Source organism: Coregonus clupeaformis, unplaced genomic scaffold (assembly GCF_020615455.1).
Source record: "Coregonus clupeaformis isolate EN_2021a unplaced genomic scaffold, ASM2061545v1 scaf0793, whole genome shotgun sequence".
In the NCBI taxonomy this organism is placed as follows: Eukaryota; Metazoa; Chordata; class Actinopteri; order Salmoniformes; family Salmonidae; genus Coregonus; species Coregonus clupeaformis.
This window is the reverse complement of record NW_025534248.1, coordinates 128805-151337: the sequence shown is the minus strand read 5'-3', so window position 1 is coordinate 151337 and position 22533 is coordinate 128805. Positions and strand designations below refer to the sequence as shown.

Genomic DNA, 22533 nt, shown 5'->3' with positions numbered 1-22533 from the left:
AAGGATAATCAATGGAAACAGGATGCACCTGAGCTCAATTTCGAGTCTCATAGCAAAGGGTCTGAATACTTATGTAAATGAAGTATTCATGTTTTTTTGTTTTTTTTGTTTTTTTATATACATTTGCAAAAATGTATAAACCTGTTTTCTCTTTGTCATTATGGGGTATTGTGTGTAGATTGATGAGGAATTATTATTTTTTCATCAATTATAGAATAAATAAACTGAGTTAGTGTGTTTGTTTATGAACACTAATTACCTGATTTACTAAGCCTTTAAGAGAAAAAGGAATAAGACATTGTTTTCTGTCCCTTGTTGAGAAAACAGTGTAAAAGGAAGTTGCCGCAAGTATGGTTTAGATATGAAGTAAGAATGTGACCATCCTACATTGATGTTGTATCTCTGTGAGAACCTGAGCTTGTTTAGCCGATGCCATGCAGACATGGTTAGTGTGGTGGTGTGTATTTAACCAGGTTATCACTCAGTAACTAAAGACTGACGCTAACTCAGTGCTTGCAAAATGTGCTGTCAATGACAATGAATACAAAATGCAATATTTGTTGGCTATGTTGTAGTATCAAGTTGTGGTTATTGTAAATGGTTGAGGGTTCCTTTGCTACAGTTATAGTAAACTATGTTAAGAGATTAATTAGTGGTGTATTGATGTTTTTGGTCTCTGTACTCTCTCTGTGTGCAGAACATGGGAAGTCAGTGGCCATTTAAAGCTGCAGTCCTTAATTCAAACTACCACAAAAGCTCACAATGCCACTTGTTGTAGTATACGGCTGAGGGATGGTTCTAAGGAAATTCATTCATCTACATTGGGTTATAATGGAATAAGACTTGAATTTCTGTAATTTATTTAGTAGTGTAGAAATCTATGTAGAAAACGCAGATTGCACCTTTAAAATAAAGTACAGGATGGATTTGGTCATCAGTAACATTAATATGGCATGTTGTTATTTATTTCAAGCTAATATTGGAGAAATTTGACTTTTTTTGTTGTAGTGCTGAGTACACACATCTACTCTGGACACTCTGAAGATGATGATGGTAGATATTTGTACACTTGATCAAGCCTTCATTACATTTACATTTTAGTCATTTAGCAGACGCTCTTATCCAGAGCGACTTACAGTTAGTGAATACATTTTTTATTTATTTTTTATACTGGCCCCCCATGGGAAACAAACCCACAACCCTGGCGTTGCAAATGCCATGCTCTATCAACTGAGCTACATCCCTGCCGGCCATTCCCTCCCCTACCCTGGACGACGCTGGGCCAATTGTGCGCCGCCCATGAGTCTCCCGGTCGCGGCCGGCTGCGACAGAGCCTGGATTCGAACCAGGATCTCTAGTAGCACAGTTAGCACTGCGATGCAGTGCCTTAGACCACTGCGCCACTCAGGAGCTACTTCATCTCTTAATGCTTCATCATATTTCTTTGTTTGTGATTTTTAAAGCTGCTTTTGGATAGACATATTTTGTGTTTTGAGTGTCTCAAAATAACATGTGTAAAGCAATTGTATCATGCCAGTTTTTATTTTGTGCAGGACAGGCAAAGGCTGTTCTGACCATACACCCCAAATACTCCCAGATCTTCAGTAGAGTGTCACTCTCAGATGTAACATACAGAGAGGAGAAGTAACTGACTGGGAATACACATGGCGCAAGGATGGTGTAGACTCCCTCAGTAGGAAGCATGAATATGAGATCAGTGAGATTAAGATGTCAGACAGTGGTGACTACAGGTGTCTCGGTTTACATATTGATCAGAAGAAGCATTCTGAGTGGAGTGATGCAGTCAGACTGATGGTGACAGGTAAGTCATCTTATCTCTCGTTCAGAACAGTGCCTCCATGCCCATAAACACTTGACATTGGGCCCAATTTTAATGAGGCTATTTAGTCATTTTAAAAAGGTCTGTCTACCATTGTTGTTCAGATTCCTCCATTAATTAATTCTCATTTCATGTAATAAATCCCTGGTTGGCCCATCATGACCCCACTATTTTGTGGCAACAGAGGGCTCTGAAGGGATGGTCATGTTAGTGCTCAGGGGGGTGTGTAGGTGTTTCCATAGGTGCAACTACGGTGGAGAGTCCAAACCAGGTCTCCCCCATGCACATCCCCCCCGAATATGCCGATTTGGCTCTCGCCTTCTGTAAAAAGAAGGCGACTCAATTACCACCCCATCGACGGGGGGGATTGTACGATAAATCTCCAGGTAGACGCAGCACTTCCCAGGAGTCACGTGTATCCTCTGTCACAGGAGGAAACGGCTGCTATGGAAACATATGTCTCCGAATCTCTAGGACAGGGATACATTCGGCCTTCCACTTCACCTGCCTCCTCAAGTTTGTTTTATGTGAAGAAGAAGGATGGAGGTTTACGCCCGTGCATTGACTATCGGGGTATCAATCAGATCACGGTGAAGTACAGTTACCCGTTGCCTCTCATAGCCAGTGTGACCGAGTCATTGCACGGGGCGCGCTTCTTCACAAAATTGGATCTCAGGAGCGCGTACAACCTGGTGCGTATCCGGGAGGGGGATGAGTGGAAGACTGCATTTAGTACCACCTCTGGGCAGTATGAGTACCTCGTCATGCCGTACGGGTTGACGAATGCTCCATCAGTCTTCCAATCCTTTGTATACGAGACCTTCAGGGACCTGCACGGGCAGGGTGTAGTGGTGTATATAGATGACATTCTCATATACTCCGCAACACGTGCCGAGCATGTGTCCCTGGTGCGCAAGGTGCTTGGTCGACTGTTGGAGCATGACCTGTACGTCAAGGCTGAGAAATGTCTGTTCTTCCAACAGTCCGTCTCCTTCCTAGGGTACCGCCTGTCCGCGTCAGGGGTGGAGATGGAAAATGACCGCATTTCAGCCGTGCGTAATTGGCCGACTCCAACCACGGTAAAGGAAGTGCAGCGGTTCTTAGGGTTTGCATACTACTGCCGGAGGTTTATCCAGGGCTTTGGTCAGGTAGCGGCTCCCATTACCTCCTTGCTGAAGGGGGGACTGGTGCGACTGCAGTGGTCAGCTGGGGCGGACAGGGCTTTTGGTCACCTGAAGGCTTTGTTTACCTCGGCTCCCGTGCTGACTCATCCGGATCCCTCCTTAGCATTCATAGTAGAGGTGGACGCGTCCGAGGCTGGGATAGGAGCTGTGCTGTCTCAGCGCTCGGGTACGCCACCAAAGCTCCGTCCCTGTGCTTTCTTTTCGAAGAAGCTCAGCCCGGCGGAGCGAAACTATGATGTGGGGGACCGGGACCTGTTAGCTGTGGTCAAGGCTCTGAAGGCGTGGAGACATTGGCTTGAGGGGGCTAAACACCCTTTCCTCATTTGGACTGACCACCACAATCTGGAGTACATCCGGGCGGCGAGGAGACTGAACGCTCGTCAGGCAAGGTGGGCCATGTTTTTCACCAGTTTTGTTTTCACGCTGTCCTACAGACCAGGTTCCCAGAACGCTAAGGCAGATGCTCTGTCCCGGATGTATGACACAGAGGAGCGGTCCACGGATCCCACTCCCATACTTCCGGCTTCTTGCCTGGTGGCACCGGTGGTATGGGAGGTTGACGCGGACATCAGCCGGGCTTTATGTACGGAGCCCACTCCCACCCAGTGTCCAGTTGGGCATATATATACGTTCCGTCTGATATTCGCGATCGATTGATCTGTTGGGCTCACACGTCACCCTCCTCTGGTCATCCTGGCATCAGTCGGACAGTGCGCTGTCTTAGTGGGAAGTACTGGTGGCCCACTTTAGCTAAGGACGTGAGGGTTTATGTTTCCTCCTGCTCGGTGTGCGCTCAGTGCAAGGCACCTAGACACCTGCCCAGAGGGAAATTACAACCCCTACCCGTTCCACAACGGCCGCGGCAACACCTATCGGTGGATTTTGTGATGGATCTTCCTCCATCACAAGGTAACACCACGATCCTGGTCGTTGTGCATTGGTTTACTAAGTCCTGCCATCTCCTTCCTTTCCCTACAGACTGCGGAGGCTCTGTTTACACACGTCTTCCGGCCCTACGGGGTGCCTGAGGATATAGTGTCTGATCGGGGTCCCCAGTTCTCATCGAGGGTCTGGAGGGCGTTCAAGGAATATCTGGGTGTCTCGGTCAGCCTGACCTCAGGGTTTCACCCCGAGAGTAATGGGCAGGTGGAGAGAGTAAACCAGGATGTGGGTAGGTTTCTGCGGTCCTATTGCCAGGACGGGCTGGGGGAGTGGCCGGCTTTCATCCCCTGGGCAGAGATAGCCCAAAACTCCCTCCGCCACTCCTCCACTGACCTGTCTCCGTTTCAGTGTGTACTAGGTTATCAGCCGGTCCTGGCATCGTGGCATCAGAGCCAGATCGAGGCACCTGCGGTGGCGGAAAGGTTTTGGCGCTCGGAGGAGACATGGGACGCTGCCCACGTTTGCATGCAACGGGCCATCAGGCGACAGAAGGCGAGCACCAACCGCCACCGCAGTGAGGCCCCGGTGTATGCACCGGGGGACCGGGTCTGGCTCTCGACCCGAAACCTGCCCCTTCGCCTGCCCTGCCGGAAGCTGGGTCTGCGGTTTGTGGGGCCATTTAAAGTCCTGAGGAGACTGAACGAGGTATGTTATAGGTTACAACTCCCCCCTGATTACCGTATTAACCCCTCGTTCCATGTGTCTCTCCTCAGGCCGGTGGTGGCTGGTCCGCTCCAGCAGTCTGAGGTACGGGAGGTTCCTCCGCTCCCGCTGGACATCGAGTGGGCCCCGGCGTATACTGTGCGAGCCATCATGGACTCAAGACATCGGGCGAGGGGCCTTCAGTACCTCGTGGAGTGGGAGGGGTACGGTCCGGAGGAGAGATACTGGGTGCCGGTGGAGGACATCCTGGACCCTTCCTTACTGCAGGACTTTCACCGTCTCCACCCGGATCGTCCTGCGCCTCGTCCTCCGGGTCGTCCCCGAGGCAGTCAAGGGGGGGGGGGGTTACTGTCACGACTTCCGCCGAAGTTGGTGCCTCTCCTTGTGCAGGAGGCTATCAGCTGTTGTTGTCACCGGCTTTCTAGCTGCCACTGATCTACGTTTCTTTTTCTATGTTTTTGTCTTGATTGTACACACCTGGTTCCCATCACGTTATGGTTATTTCCCTATTTAAGCCTCTGCTTCCCTCATGGTTTTGTGCGTGATTGTTCTTTGTTTGGTGTTGTATAATGCTGTGAGCTTTTTTATTTCCCTGCGTGGAAATTAGATTTGTTGTTTTCCGAGTAAAGTTCATTATTTACTCAGTTCTGTGTCCTGCGCCTGACTGTCCTACCGCTGCACACTGACACCTGACACTTTTAACTGATTGGTACACTAATTTAATTAGTCTTCATTTAACTTAATAACTAAATTATATATATATATATATATATATAGATATATATATATATATATAAAGTTACCAAGCATGTATCCAGATGTTTTGATATTCTGCTTTCTGTTTTCTTAGCTGTTCCTGGAACTACACTGACCTTAATCCAAACCCTGTGTACACTGGAGAGACAGTAACTCTGAAGTGTTCATTCTGGCCTTACATTTACTGGAGCTATACGTGGTTCAAAGACAACACTGAAAAACTAGTGCCCCAGTCTGACAGACACACTACAACAGGAGCCACCTTCACCATCAGTAGAGCTGCTGAGTCTGACCAGGGTCTCTTCTGGTGTCAGGGAGAGATCCAGTCGAGATCCATATCATCAATCATCAGTGATCCTGTCACTATCACTGTGATTGGTGAATAATTGTGTGTGTGGACGTGTTTAACTATACTTGTGGGGACCAGAAGTTCATTTTGGTGGTCCACACATGGTCAAATGCTATTTCTAGGGGGTTTAGAGTTAAGGTTAGAATTAGTGTTATGGTTAGAATTAGGTTTAAGGTTAAGGTTAGGTTTTTTGGGTTAGGGTAATGGTACGGGTTAGGGTTAGGTTTAGGTTAGGGGTTAGGGAAAAAATGATTTTGAATGGGACTATATTGAATGTCGCCACAAAGTTAGCTGCGCAAGACTGTGTGTGTGTAGACATGACTGTATATGTCATTATTCTGATGACTATATCTTGGTAAGTCAGACAGTTCAGACTGCATACTGTATGTTCAGAAATGACAACTTATGATATGGTCATGTTGTGATAAATGCTGATCAACATTATTTTACATTCTAAGGTGTATGATTATATTTATTTACTGTGGTGTGTCTGTGCAGAGAGACCTGTGGATGTTCTGAACCTCCAACCCAACTGGCCCCAGGTATTCAGTGGAGAGACTGTCACTCTCAGATGTGACTTACAGGGAGGAGAAGAGATTGAGTTTTTAAAACAGTGTTCGGAAGTTGGTCTACGCGAATACAGAGCCTGAGTACAGAATCAGTCCTGCAAAGGTCTATATACCTGTGAAGGTCTTCAGAAAAACAATGGCTTAAAACACTCCGAGTCAACTAATGCTATACAATTGACCGTGTTAGGTAAGTCTGTTTTTATGGGATTGCAAGAGAAAGAGACAGAATAGTGAGGAAAAGACTAAATGGATGAGGTCAAATAGCAGACAGTGAGATCAATGATGGAACTAAACTTAGTTTGATTTTGGTGTAAGGTACAATACCATGATAACAAAATGGGTAAACATTTTATACTAAAATAATTTAATTAAAGAACAAACATTTTAATTGTGTCATTTCCTTTATAACAAATAAACCCCAAGCTGTCCTGAGGGTCTCTCCTCAGTGGCTGAACCCTGGAGACTCAGTTACTCTGAGCTGTGGGGTTAAAGAGTCATCTACAGGCTGGAGGTTCTTCTGGTACCGAACTGTTCCCTACAGAGCTGGGTTACCCTCCCTATTGGACAGATCCTACTCTGTAGAGCCTCTTTCTGGCAATGGGACTACTGAAGACACCTACACTCTGATCCCTGCTGGTCCTAATCACACAGGAGGATATGTGTGTAGAGCTGGGAGAGGAGATCCAGTCTATGACACACTCTACAGTGAACCTCAGTTTCTCTGGTCAGGAGGTAACTAACTGCATTGAAACTGCATTTAATCACATTTAAGTCATCCTCATGTGTATATATAACTATACGTTTGAGTCTTTCTCTTTGTGTCAGACCTGCATCCTTCAGTGTCTCTCAGAATAAGACCCAACAGAACTCAACACTTTACATCAAAGTCTTTCTCACTGAACTGTGAGGAGAAGGGGAACTCTACTGGATGGAGACTGAAGAGATACAGAGAGAGAGGAGTGGAGTCAGGGTGTGGCTCTAACTGGGGATCAATAGCAGGTTCCACATGTACCATCAGGTCCACACTTGAAAAGGACAGTGGAGTGTACTGGTGTGAGTCTGCATCAGGAGAGTACAGTAATGCTGTCAACATCACAGTGGATGGTACGTTGTCACGTTCGTTTAATGACGGGACAGACCAAGGTGCAGCGTGATATACGTACATGTTTATTAAACCAATAAACACTCGACAAAACAATAAACGAAACGAAACGTGAAGTCCAAGGTAGCACACACAACATACCTTACAAGGAACAAGATCCCACAACCCAGTGAGAGGTGAGAAATCGGTTTTGATCACATTACCTTTTCATAATATCTGTGGTCATCAGTGATTTGTATAGTTAAAAAGCATACTGTAGGTTTGGAGTTGCAAGCTCAGGCTGGTCATCTGATCTCAAGGAAGATGTCAAATATATAATGTATCTACAGAATTGTTTCACTTTGTCCACTACTTTATTTATTTTCTATAACTACCTCAGAGTCTGATGGTGATTTGCTGTTCTCTCTCCAGGCATAACTCCTGGACCCTCTACATCAGTCCTAGTAGTAGTGGTTGTGGGCCTGGTTGTTGCTGGTGTTCTACTGGCCATTCTGTTGGTACTGCTGTGTCGATATAAAAACGCCAAAGGTGAGACTTTTATCAATTCTCATTTAACTTGTTTAAGAGACAAATGTCTCATTTCAAAAGTTCAAAACAATAATGTCCTGATGTAATTATATGCATTTTTCATTACAGGTTCCTGTTGTAACAGGATATTCTTGTGAGTACACCTGTCTTTCAACTACGTTCCTTTTCATACAGTAAAATATCATCTGTGTGTTTCATGAGTATCTCTCTCCATGTAGGCCCCCCCAGCCACACAGCACCAACCTGGACCCCCAACAGGACCAAGGATCTACCCAGGGCCAGGCTCCTGATGCTGGGTATACACGTCTGCATAATGGTCAGTCTCTCAGCCCAGATCACTATCACTCTCCTCTCTCTGTAACTTCATCCACTGACTTTTCACCATCCACTTTGTGTTAAACATGTTAATGTACTCTGTCCCTAGGCAATCTGAGGGATAACTAACCAATTAATCTTTCTCTCTCTTCTTTGACCAATTGGTGGCGCTAACATCTACGGTACAATCACTCCCTCAGACAATAATGACAATGGTACTGTTAATGTATGTTACGTTTAGCATGAATACAGTATAGAGTTGTTGTTGCAGTTGTTCTTCATATGTTTAATATGACTAGCATACTAAGACTAAGTAGAGATATTAGTGTATTACCTGTATGTTTCAGATGCTGCTGCTGCTACTGCTGGACCAAGTGATGTGATGTACGCCCAAATTCAACTCAAAAAGTTGGACAAGAAAAAGAAAAGTAATTCTTAACTGTCACATAAATTAATACAAAATGTAGCAGTGTTTTTTACTCATCAAATTTGATACAAACTTACATATTCTCTCCTCCTCCTCCTCTTCCTCCTCCTCCTCCTCCTTAGAAAAGCCAGCTGATCCTAAAGAAAATCCAGTCTATTCTGAGGTCAAGACAGGGAAGGCCACAGGTAAGACCCATTCTACAGGTCGGCAGTCAGTGAAATCTAAATGTACAATTTTGGAATTTCAATGAAGATGCAGAATATGCAATAAGCTATTTCCTTAATTTGTTGACTGGATATTTCAATTTTCAGCAGCAACTGGACATGCTGAGGTTGACCTTAAACAGAAGGCCAAAGCCAAGAAGAAGAAAGGTAAGACTAGAAATCCCTCCTTCCATATTCCCCCTATCATAACCTCACACCTCTTTGACCCCTTATTGACTAGCTGTATATTATTATGTATATAACTGTTCTATTATTCTGATGTTTATCCTCACCCCTTACAGAAACAGAAACCCCACCTGAGGCAGATTCTGTCTATTCTCAAGTGAAGCCAGTCACAGCCCCAGGTAAGACTAATAGCCATATGCTATTGATACTTAATAAGATACTAATATGGAACTATTTCTCTGAAGTATAATGTATGTATTTAAAGTATGTATTTTTGTTTGATTCTTAAGAGTTTGTTTGACTGCATGTCATAAACAACTTTGTGTGGTGATATGTTGCAGGACCTTGAGTGGGGCAGGGATGGAGGAATGGAGGGATGGAGGGATTGAGGGATGGAGAGATTGAGGAATGGAGGGATGGAAGGATGGAAGGATGGAGGGATGGAAGGATGGAGGGATGGAAGGATGGAAGGATGGAAGGATGGAGTGATGGACGAATGGAGGGATGGATGGGTGGAAGGATGGAGGGATGGAAGAATGGAGGGACACACCATCAGAGGAGGAGCGGAAGGAAACGCGGGAACATGGATTATGCACGCTCAATGCACACAAGCAAACAGACACACACACAATAACACCTTGTACTTTAAGTTTTTTTTTTCGTATTTTATTTACCAATAGATATATTTTACTTAAGCATGGTTTAATTGTGTATTACTGTTACAGCTTTATATAAAATATAAGGTGTAATGATAACGGATCTTATCTGCAGCTACAGGAATTATCTGCCTTGTATTGTGTATTGAGTATTATTGTTTTGTTGTAAATGTGTTAAAATGTATTATCTTTAAAGTATTATATCTGTCATTCAGATGATACAATAACATATTTGTATATGAATTTCCAAAATATTATAGGTATTATTCAAATTTTCTAATATAGATCTTAGGCTCCTAAATGTGTGAGTTAAAGTAAAAATGCCGTACCCCATTGAGATTTTCAGAATGACTTTTTGGGGAAGTGTGCCTTCTCAGTTTTATGATGTCATATTCAAACAGACCACCATAGTCCCTGTGCCCAAGAAAGCGAAGGTAACCTTCCTAAATGATTAGTCCTCTCCTGTACTCCTTGTTCACCCACGACTGCGTGGCCAAGCACGACTCAACACCATCATTAAGTTTGCTGACGACACAACAGTGGTAGGCCTGATCACAGACAACGATGAGACAGCCTATAGGGAGGAGGTCAGAGACCTGGCAGTGTGGTGCCAGGACAACAACCTCTCCCTCAATGTGAGCAAGACAAAGGAGCTCATCGTGGACTGTAGGAAAAGGAGGGCCGAACAGGCCCCCATTAGCATCGACGGGGCTGTAGTGGAGTGGGTGAGTGTTTCAAATTCATTGGTGTCCACATCACCAACGAACTATCATGGTCCAAACACACTAAGACAGTCGTGAAGAGGGCACGACAACACCTTTTCCCCCTCAGGAGACTGAAAAGATTTGGCAGGGGTCCCCAGATCCTCAAAAGATTCTACAGCTGCACCATCGAGAGCATCCTGACCGGTTGCATCACCACCTGGTATGGCAACTGCTTGGCATCTAACCGTAAGGCGTTACAGAGGGTAGTGCGTACGTCCCAGTACATCACTGGGACCAACCTTCCTGCCATCCAGGACCTATATACTAGGCGGTGTCAGAGGAAGGCCCAAAGAATTTTCAAATACTCCAGTCATCCAAGTCATTGACTGTTCTCTCTGCTACTGCACGGCAAGCGGTACCAGAGCGCCAAGTCTAGGTCCTAAAGGCTCCTTAACAGCTTCTACCCCCAAGCCATAAGACCGCTGAACAATTAATCAAATGCCCACCTTGACTGTTTACATTGACCCCCCTTTTTTTTTTACACTGCTGCTACTCGCTGCTTATTATTTATGCATGTTCACAAAGTACAAATTATCTTGACTAACCTGTACCCCCGCACATTGACTCGGTACCAGTACCCCCTGTATATATCCTTGTTATTGTTATATAATTTTCTTGTGTTACTTTATTTTTTACTTTATTTTATTTAGTAAATATTTTCTTAACTCTATTTTTGAACTGCATTGTTGGTTAAGGGCTTGTAAGTAGGCATTTCACAGTAAGGTCTACACCTGTTGTATTTGCGCATGTGAAAATGTATGCACTCACTAACTGTAAGTTGCTCTGGATAAGAGCGCCTTCTAAATGACTAAAATGTAAAATTTAATGTGACAAATACAATTTGATTTGATATGATTTGATATCCTGTCTGCAGGAGTTCTGAGGAGCTGGTCAGTACTGGTACTGTGTATCACTTCCTTTTAATATTGAAATGTGGACATGCAAGTCTATGATGGCAAAGGGGTCTTCCAAGTAAGCAAAGCTCAGACTCATGGGCCAGGGTCTGGTATTTACATGGAAACAATATTGAATATTTATATTACTGTGTTGAATTCCAGGTAGTAACCTACATATGCATGATTACCAGTTCTCCCATATTGCCTCCTCATCCTAAAGATAGGTCATGCCGAATAATTACATTAGTGGTGTATGATTATTTTCAGTATCCCTGCATGGTCTGGAAGGTCACTGTTCCAGTTAGGGGGTTTCTGTGTCTGTGTTTATGTCTATGTGGTCAGACAGACAGCCAGTAGCCAGGTCATTGTCTCTGCTCCTGAGAAACAGAAACTGGAAATGACATCACCAAAATATGTTACCTGAAACGTAGAAGTGGGGCCTTTGTCAGAAACCTGGGACCCAACATCTTCTGAAAAAGTTGGCAGGTGTTTCATATCCCTCAGCCACACTGACCTATGAGCATGCAAAAGAGGTCATACAAACACTTCTCCAGACATATGAAGCCTAGATGAAAATGCACACACACATATTTTCTCTCTCTCTCGCTCTCTCTCTCTAACCCCCCTCTCTCGCTCGCTCTCTCTCCCCCTCTTTCTCTCGCTCTCTCTCTCTTTCTGTATCTTTCTTTCTCTTTCGAGAGAGAGCTTTTTCCAGCCATGCTCCTACAGTGCAGCAGTCTGATATTGGCAACATTAGCTCTGGTGTGATGGCTATGAGAGTCTACTGAAATTAAAATAACCAGACAGGTAACTGGGGGCAAGGTCATGTCTCACTTTAAAAACCATCAACAGTTTGATCTGCACAACCACCAGATCAACTGGAAGCCAGCTCAGTTCCCTGAAATGATTAGGACCAATGTGCGTCCCGGTGGCTGAGCTTCAGTATAATTCTCATTAGTTTGTTTTGGGTCGTTTTAAGTTTGTCCTTCAGATTTTGTGATACGCCACTGAACCATGAGATAGAAGCATAGCCATAGTGGCACCGTATCAGAGATGTTTCCAGGGTCCTCATACTCTCTGTATACAGGAACTTGGCTACCTTGCCAGGAACTTTGTCCTGGAGTGAACCTACCCAATGACCTTCAGTGCCATAAGTTCACATGTCATGTGTTGGTCCAGTTCACATCCCAGTGTATGTAACAGAGCATTTTTCCTTCACCGCTACACCATTAAACTTGACTGAGAAGTTGGAAGAGTTTCTCACTTTGTGTTTGGAACCAAAAAGGATACTTTCTGTCTTGCCTAAATGGATAACCACTTACTGACTTTAGTCAGTTGGCTGCTTAGGGTATTTTCAACGGTCTCCTTAGTCTAATGTGACACCAAAGGGTAGAATCATCCTCACACAGGATCTATTGCATGTGCTTTCTTACATGATAACTCTAGGAAAACCGTTAGCTTTCTCTAAATTCATTGTTGGTCTTTGCATGGTGTGTGTTGACTGTAGAATGCCTAGTCATCAGTGATTGGTTGGATATCTCGAAACATTTGCTTTATTACTGTGTGATAACACCTACATAATACCTATATTCAGCAACATATCATGATGTATTGATTCTGCAGTTTTGAATGTGCCAAAGGTGTGGTTGGTTCAGCAGCTGTTGTAGTGCTTCTAGAACGGAAAAGAAATTAAGACCCTGTGCTAGATGCATGTCACTCATTACATTTAAGGCAAAACGGGACTGTATGGAATGATTGTTTCTATTACATAATAAGATAAACTGCAGGACTAGGACAACTGCAGTTATGCCCTAAATACCACACTTCATTGAGCTGTAACTTTATTTTGTCTTAATTCATGACAGAGCTGTTTTTGTATAAGGGTATATAATACCTTATTTCAGACTGACATGTATTTATAATGTATTTATAATGTATTTATAATGTCGCCCATGCAGTATATGATGCATTGGTGGTGAGTAATTACACAGTAACCACAGTGTGATTTGTACTTGAGCTGAGGAGGAGTTATCAGATCCACCCCCCACTTCTCTTTTCCTGTCATCTCATCCTGTTCTGCTGAATGTGGGGGAGGAGCTGACTTTAATGAAGTAAAATAGGACCCACACACTCAGATACGTACAGATAGAAAGTGCAAATATGTGTAGTGCCATTTACAGTATAAATGACACCTGGAAAAGCACTATATAAATCCAATCCATTATTATCTATTAATTAATTAATTGTGTTACACTTTGCATTGCAGTGTATTATTGTGTAATTATTCATGTAGGCACACTGTAACAAATATTACAACTTAACAATGAGTAATTACAATACTTCCTACACAATACTTACATTAATAAATATACAGTGAAAAGATCATTGTAATATAGAATGCAACCATTGATTGATGTCAGAATAACATGTGTATTTGTTTGTTTCAGGTGTGGGTGTTCCTCTGTTCATCAACAAGACAGTGGGGGACTCCGTGGAGCTGCTGGCAGGCTTAGAGAGGGGACATTACAAATCATTGCAGTGGAAGTATAGAGGAAAGGATATTGTAGAAGTCAACTCAGAAGGTGTATATTCACCTGGATCCCAGTTTCTAGTTATAGGCGAAGGGGACAAAGGTCAGATTGGCGGTAGGACCATCACTCTGAAGGTCAACGGTAGGCTGTTATCACCTTTTTGCATCCTATTTTTATATCATTCTAATTTATATCCATGACCACGGCTGATGATCTTTAAACTATAATGAAGATTTGTTGGTTTTATACTGACCTTACTCACCATGCTTTGATACATTTCCATCACATTAACAAGTTTTATCCTCTGTCGTCTTTTTCCTGGTGGTATGGCTATGGTAGGGTTCATTTAGAAGACTGATTATGAGTCTCTATCTCTCTCCTGGTTGGTCAGAGCCTATATCCAAGGTGGTGATCCAGACAGACATCACGCTATTAGCCAACCACTCCTGTACGGTGCGGCTGGTGTGCAACGTGTCCTGCTACTCCAACCTTACATACACCTGGGAGAGAGACAACGAGATGTACGGGGACGCCCAGCAGATTCACCTCTCTCTCTCTCCTGCAGAGAGAGACATCATTGTAACATGCAACCTAGTCAGTTGGAAATCTGCCTTTGTGACAGTAAAGTGTAGTAATGACAAAAACCGCCCCAGGTACCTAGATATCATAATAATCCCTTCCATACACTTTTCAGTGTGCTTATATGCTTATGTTGTCAAATATAATATATAATGCTTGTGATTACATTGGAAGTGTATGATATAGAGCCATTTAGTCTTTATCATATTGTATCGTCTAATCATGTGTGTTGTACAATGTGCGACAGGGATGGCATGGTATACCAACTACATCAGAGTATCAGTAGGAGGCGCTGTGGTGCTTATCCTCACTGTAGGTGTGGCAGTGTGCTACTGCAGGGGCCGCAGTAACCCAGATATGTACTGCTTAGGGCCCTTAACTATACTTAAAGTTAAATTTCAGGTGGATCTAGAAATATTCTTCAGATGATATTATTGATTTTGTATTTGAATATTGAATTTGAATGTCTGTGATTTAATGGAAGACTATGTAGTCTATTTTGATAATAGTCTATACCTTTATTGATGCTGAAACAGACTCAAACAAGCCTATATGTCGAATTTCTATTTTCTTGATTAAACAGAAAAGTTGTAGATAATAGTATGAAATTGATTTGTGAGAATTATTTATGCCTGCGAGTAGAAAGTATACTCTTTTGCATTAGGATTAAGTGCTTGCCAGGCATCAATGAGGTTGTAATCACAGAGTATATGCTTGGTTGCCTGTGGATTGTTGTTGGTCTTATTTGATTTGTCCGCATGTCCAAAATGGTATGCATGTCTGTCCCAATATCCAGATGGAATTCAGTTAATTCTATAAAAAATATGCTGTTCACAGAATAAAACAATTATTCTACCTTTTTGCATCCCTTGATTGCCTTGTATTTAGAGTGAATTGTAGTTACCTCCCATGACTGTATTTGTTAGCCACAGAGACATGGTTGTTGTATTGAATCGTTTTCAGTACTGTAGCCTTCACGAAGTTAGTGTCTAAGTGAATATGTTATCTTTCAAATTAAACTCATTATGACAACACATTACATATATCATAAAGCCTTTGAGGACCTAGTTACACCCTGACACACTGGTCTGAAACTCCTGGTTTACAGGCCACATCAAGCCTAAAAGTCACATTATGCTGGCTTGGAATGTGATGTGTACTTCCTATTGGAATCCAGCCAGAGTTAGGATATCCAACAATTGGAACAGTTAATCACAAGCAACCTGCATTCATAATGACTGTTGGGGTAGGGAATATTGATTACTGAGCCTGCCTAAATTATATAAACTGGAACAGCCATATCAGTAATGGGTGCAATAAGTCCAACTACTAACAGATTGGATTAGTTTGATTGGTTGATTCATCTTATGCTACACAAACATAGATAACATACATTTTTCTAAAGTACATGCAAATACACAGGTATTGAAAAAAACATTCTGAAAATCAACCTGCAAGAGAGCATGCTGGAATAATGATCATGATAATGATTGGCGTGGTTTTGAGTTATTTTCAGCAAACAGGAATTTGTAATTTTACTCAACAAGCTTATTCAAATACAACTGACTTCAAGCAGTTTGTTGATTGAAGACACTAACACATTGGCTCAAATTCTTGTCCTTTTTAAGTCCACTCAACTTGCATAATAACGCTAATTAATCAGTTGGTTAAGTTAGATTTCATCTAGAGCGCAGTGAATGAAATGAAAAGGCTGAGGAACTTTACATTAGGTCACTTGTTTGTCATAGTTGAGTGGTCATGGTATGCTGTCTTCGTCTTTAGCAGTGTGGGTTTGTGAAGGAAGGCTCTGTGTGAAGCTGTCTTTTCCCTCTGTGATCAGAGAGAGACAAATAGAGAATGGTTGTAGTCATATGCAAAAACCGGTGAAAACCTAGTTGCTGGGATGATAAGTACACATGAAAAGGTGTGCAGGGATTTACGTCCTTTTCAGAGAGAAGAATGACAATATTCTTTCAGCATACATATTCTGTAGTTCACTTATTAATTTCTCTTTTACATTCAATCTATCACTGTGATCACTACTTTCCTGAGTTATTACTTTGAACAGTTGACAAACCTACCTTGTTTGTGCTGTAACTCAAGAACATCTACATGCAGTTGACCTCCAAATAGCTACAACATAAACCAAATGATAAATATGTCATGAAGTCAAACCTTTGACACCTCTCCTAGTGACATTAAAGATTGGACTGAAAATGTCAACATTACATTTACATTTACGTCATTTAGCAGACGCTCTTATCCAGAGCGACTTACAAATTGGTGCATTCACCCTATAGCCAGTGGGATAACCACTTTACAAATTATTATTATATATTTTTTTTTGGGGGGGGGGTAGAAGGATTACTTTATCCTATCCCAGGTATTCCTTAAAGAGGTGGGGTTTCAAATGTCTCCGGAAGGTGGTGAGTGACTCCGCTGTCCTGGCGTCGTGAGGGAGCTTGTTCCACCATTGGGGTGCCAGAGCAGCGAACAGTTTTGACTGGGCTGAGCGGGAACTATGCTTCTGCAGAGGAAGGGGTGCCAGCAGGCCAGAGGTGGATGAACGCAATGCCCTCGTTTGGGTGTAGGGACTGATCAGAGCCTGAAGGTACGGAGGTGCCGTTCCCCTCACTGCTCCATAGGCAAGCACCATGGTCTTGTAACGGATGCGAGCTTCAACTGGAAGCCAGTGGAGTGTGCGGAGGAGCGGGGGTGACGTGGAGAGAACTTGGGAAGGTTGAACACCAGACGGGCTGCGGCATTCTGGATGAGTTGTAGGGGTTTTAATGGCACAGGCAGGGAGCTCAGCCAACATCGAGTTGCAGTAATCCAGACGGGGAGATGACAAGTGCCTGGATTAGGACCTGTGCCGCTTCCTGTGTAAGGCAGGGTCGTACTCTCCGAATGTTGTAGAGCATGAACCTGCAGGATCGGGTCACCGCCTTGATGTTAGCGGAGAACGACAGGGTGTTGTCCAGGGTCACGCCAAGGCTCTTCGCACTCTGGGAGGAGGACACAACGGAATTGTCAACCGTGATGGCGAGATCATGGAACGGGCAGTCCTTCCCGGGAGGAAGAGCAGCTCCGTCTTGCCAGGGTTCAGCTTGAGGTGGTGATCCGTCATCCATACTGATATGTCTGCCAGACATGCAGAGATGCGATTCGCCACCTGGTTATCAGAAGGGGGAAAGGAGAAGATTAGGTGTGTATCGTCAGCGTAGCAATGATAGGAGAGGCCATGTGAGGATATGACAGAGCCAAGTGACTTGGTGTATAGGGAGAAAAGGAGAGGGCCTAGAACTGAGCCCTGGGGGACACCAGTGGTGAGAGCACGTGGTGCGGAGACAGCTTCTCGCCACGCCACTTGGTAGGAGCGACCGATCAGGTAGGACGCAATCCAGGAGTGAGCCGCGCCGGAGATGCCCAGCTCGGGGAGAGGGTGGAGAGGAGGATCTGATGGTTCACAGTATCAAAGGCAGCAGACAGGTCTAGAAGGACAAGAGCAGAGGAGAGAGAGTTAGCTTTAGCAGTGCGGAGAGCCTCCGTGACACAGAGAAGAGCAGTCTCAGTTGAATGACCAGTCCTGAAACCTGACTGGTTTGGATCAAGAAGGTCATTCTGAGAGAGATAGCAAGAGAGTTGGCTAAAGACGGCACACTCAATAGTTTTGTAAAGAAAAGAAAGAAGGGATACTGGTCTGTAGTTGTTGACATCAGTGGGATCGAGTGTTGGTTTTTTGAGAAGGGGTGCAACTCTCGCTCTCTTAAAGACGGAAGGGACATAGCCAGCGGTCAAGGATGAGTTGATCGGCGAGGTGAGGTAGGGGAGAAGGTCACCGGAGATGGTCTGGAGAAGAGAGGAGGGGATGGGGTCAAGCGGGCAGGTTGTTGGGCGGCCTGCAGTCACTAGTCGCAAGATTTTATCTGGAGAGAGAGGGGAGAAAGAAGTCAAAGCATAGGGTAGGGCAGTGTGAGCAGGACCAGCAGTGTCATTAGACTTAACAAACGAGGATCGGATGTCGTCAACCTTCTTTTCAAAGTGGTTGGACGAAGTCATCCACAGAGAGGGAGGAGGGGGGGGGGGGGGGAGGATTCAGCAGTGAGGAGAATGTGGCAAAGAGCTTCCTAGGGTTAGAGGCAGATGCTTGGAATTTAGAGTGGTAGAAAGTGGCCTTAGCAGCAGAAACAGATGAAGAAAATGTAGAGAGGAGGGAGTGAAAAGATGCCAGGTCGGCAGGGAGTTTAGTTTTCTTCCATTTCCGCTCAGCTGCCCGGAGCTCTGTTCTGTGAGCTCGCAATGAGTCATCAAGCCACAGAGCTGGAGGGGAGGACCGAGCCAGCCGGGAGGATAGGGGACACAGGGAGTCAAAGGATGCAGAAAGGGAGGAGAGGAGGGTTGAGGAGGCAGAATCAGGAGATAGGAGGGAGAAGGATTGAGCAGAGGGAAGAGATGATAGGATGGAAGAGGAGAGAGTAGTGGGAGAGAGAGAGCGAAGGTTGCGGCGGCGCGTTACCATCTGTGTAGGGGCAGAGTGAGTAGTGTTGGAGGAGAGCGAGAGAGAAAAGGATACAAAGTAGTGGTCGGAGACATGGAGGGGAGTTGCAGTGAGATTAGTAGAAGAGCAACATCTAGTAAAGATGAAGTCAAGCGTATTGCCTGCCTTGTGAGTAGGGGGGGACGGTGAGAGGGTGAGGTCAAAAGAGGAGAGGAGTGGAAAGAAGGAGGCAGAGAGAAATGAGTCAAATGTAGACGTAGGGAGGTTGAAATCCCCCAAAACTGTGAAGGGTGAGCCATCCTCAGGAAAGGAACTTATCAAGGCGTCAAGCTCAGTGATGAACTCTCCAAGGGAACCTGGATAGATGACAAGGATATTAAGCTTAAATGGGCTAGTGACTGTGACAGCGTGGAATTCAAATGAGGAGATAGACAGATGGGTTAGGGGAAAAATTGAGAATGACCACTTGGGAGGGATGAGGATTCCTGTGCCACCACCCCTCTGACCAGATGCTCTCGGGGTATGCGAGAACACATGGTCAGACGAGGAGAGAGCAGTAGGAGTAGCAGTGTTTTCAGTGGTAATCCATGTTTCCGTCAGCGCCAGGAAGTCGAGGGACTGGAGGGTAGCATAGGCTGGGATGAAGTCAGCCTTGTTGGCAGCAGAACGGCAGTTCCAGAGGCTGCCTGAGACCTGGAACTCCAGGTATGTGGTGCGTGCAGGGACCACCAGGTTAGAGAGGCAGCAGCCACGCGGTGTGAGGCGTTTGTGTAGCCTGTGCGGAGAGGAGAGAACAGGGATAGGCAGAGGCATAGTTGACAGGCTGTAGCAGATGGCTACAATAATGCAGAGGAGATCGGAATGAAATGAACTAAACATCTGGGAAAGGAGAGAGCAGGGCCTCCCTTACCAAAAAAATAAAACTCTCCCAACTTCCACCTCAGAAACTATAATTGTTTCACTGAACCACCCGAATAAAACTCTCCCAACTTCCACTTTAGAAATTAGAATTGTTGTAAACTACAGCGGTTCAATGTTTCAAGGAATAGACTCAACTTACTTTATTCAGCTAGCTAACTATGACGCCATAGCTAACTAGCATGCTAGCATCCAATAACACACAGTTTAGCACCAATACTTGGTTACAACAAACTACCAATAGTGTGTTAACACACTAAACAGATAATTTGTGTCCGTGTCTAGTTCTTTCATAACGCAGCAATAATTAAACGTTGGCTAGCTAGCACAAATATATTGTATTTAGCTACCACAGTACAGCTAGCTGGTAGTGTTGGCTAGCTAGCAATGGCTGCTGTGTTGACTTTGTTTGAAAAACGGCGTCGCTGCGAACGAATGTAGCTGGCTAAAAGGATATTGCATTTAGTTGCTACCGTTGCTAATAGCTACTCCAACTAGTCCAGGAGGTGAGTTAGCTAGCTAGCTTCGTGCTACACCCGGCACCGCCGCACCGCCGAATACAAAAGTAACCTACAATAACTACATACAACAACTACCCACAACAGCCCACGATGCCTACCTATAATACCTAGTAATATACAGCCCACGATGCCTACCTATAATACCTAACTACAATCTAAATACATAGTTTAAGCCTTACTCGACAAAGCCCAAGCTATGTATAAAGCCAAACTTACCCGACGCCAGCTGTCTGGGTGGCAGACTGCAATCAGTAGCTGTAATTAAGTACAGCAGCTACCAACCACCTAACGTTAATGCCTCGGATAATGAGGTTAGAAAAACAGCTGAATGGTAGGTAGCTAGCTGGCTCAATTACAGGTACTCTTAAGCGTGAAATAACATTGGAAACAACTAACCACAGTTGCTAAAAGTTACCAGTAGCTACCCGGAAGCTAGCTAGCTTTGTTGGTCCAAGTAGTGGGTTAGCTAGCCTCGTGCTTCGCGGGGGTCCGCCGAATACAATACTTACCTACAATAATTACCTACAATAACCTACAATAACTACCTAAGTAAACTACCTATAATACCTAACTACAATACCTACCTACAATCTAAATACATGGTTTAAGCTTTACTCAACACCATATAAGAAGCCAAGCTTACCTCCTGCTAGAGAAAACACAACCTCTCCCGACCACCGTCAGATCCGACATGACCAGGTATGGTATATGCAATATTGACTTCACTTTTTGCACAAATATGTTATTATCCACAAAATTCCTTCCTCAGATATATACTATAGTTCTCTCTTCCACTCACAGAAAGACCACAGTGTTGATGTGTCCATTTATTTTACAGTAAGAGGAAGTTGTGTAAAGATGAACATGACATCAGATTCTATTTTTTTCTGTTTCTCTTTAAGCATCTGTACCTTTCTAATTCGGTCAAAGCCCCATTAACAAAATATCTATGCACCATAGTGCTGTCAGTCTTCTGTAAAACACATACAGATTGGACTTCTACTGATATGAACCCATACAGAAGTGGTCCATGTCTGTACTAATATGATGACATAGAGAGAGGAAGGAATAAGAGGGCAGACCCAGTAGACTGAGGGGTTATGTTGTTGCTATGTGACACTTTAACCTGGAAATCCAGTTCCCCAGTTACAGCTTTGAAACTCCTCCCATCTCTGGTCAGTGGTAATAAATTCCGCTTAGCTCTGCCACTGATGTACACACACACAAACCACACAACACACACACACACAAAACACACACACACACACAAAAACACGATACAGTACATGAACAATAACCCTGAGGCACATCACATAAACAGACAAATTGAAATACAACCATAAACAACACAATAACAAACATATCTATGTAGACAGTATCTAACTAAACGTATTCCTCATAATTGAGGGGGTGGCAGAAGATGTCCATTTCCATTGTGGAACAACTGAGGTTAGCTGGCTAGGCTTGCCACCTGACAGCTGAGCAAAGGTTTGAGGGGAGGCCTACACTATCTATCTATCTATCTATCTATCCATCTATCTATCCATCTATCTATCTATCTATCTATCTATCTATCTATCTATCTATCTATCTATCTATCTATCTATCTATCTATCTATCTATCTATCTATCTATCTATCTATCTATCTATCTATCTATCTATCTATCTATCTATCTATCTATCTATCTATCTATCTATCTATCTATCTATCTATCTATCTATCTATCTATCTATCTATCTATCTATCTATCTATCTGTGCATGGTGCAGCATAAAACAAACATCTACACATTCTGATGTAAAACCATGTCACGATCGTCAGGGAGAGACCAATGCGCAGCGTGTTGAACGAACATGGTATTTATTATCTTCAGTGATAACATACACAACCAACAAAACAATAAACGACTCGTAACGTCCAACGGTAACAATGACCAACTGGAACAAGAACCCACAAACACAAAGGGAAAACAGACAGTTTAAATATGGCTCCCAATCAGAGACAACCAACGACAGCTGACACTCGTTGCCTCTGATTGGGAGTCACTCTGGCAAACCTAGAAATAAACACAACAGAACTACCAACATAGAAATAAACACATAGAA

At 43.9% G+C, this 22533-nt stretch overlaps 1 long non-coding RNA gene across 1 annotated transcript; it reads left to right on the top strand.

The window, feature by feature from the left end:
- The first annotated feature begins 8797 nt into the window (after positions 1-8797).
- Positions 8798-9202, top strand: LOC121559850. The gene is made up of 3 exons (XR_005998836.2): positions 8798-8860; positions 8987-9046; positions 9181-9202. It is a non-coding gene; the product is annotated as an uncharacterized LOC121559850 (long non-coding RNA).
- The last annotated feature ends 13331 nt before the right edge of the window (positions 9203-22533 follow it).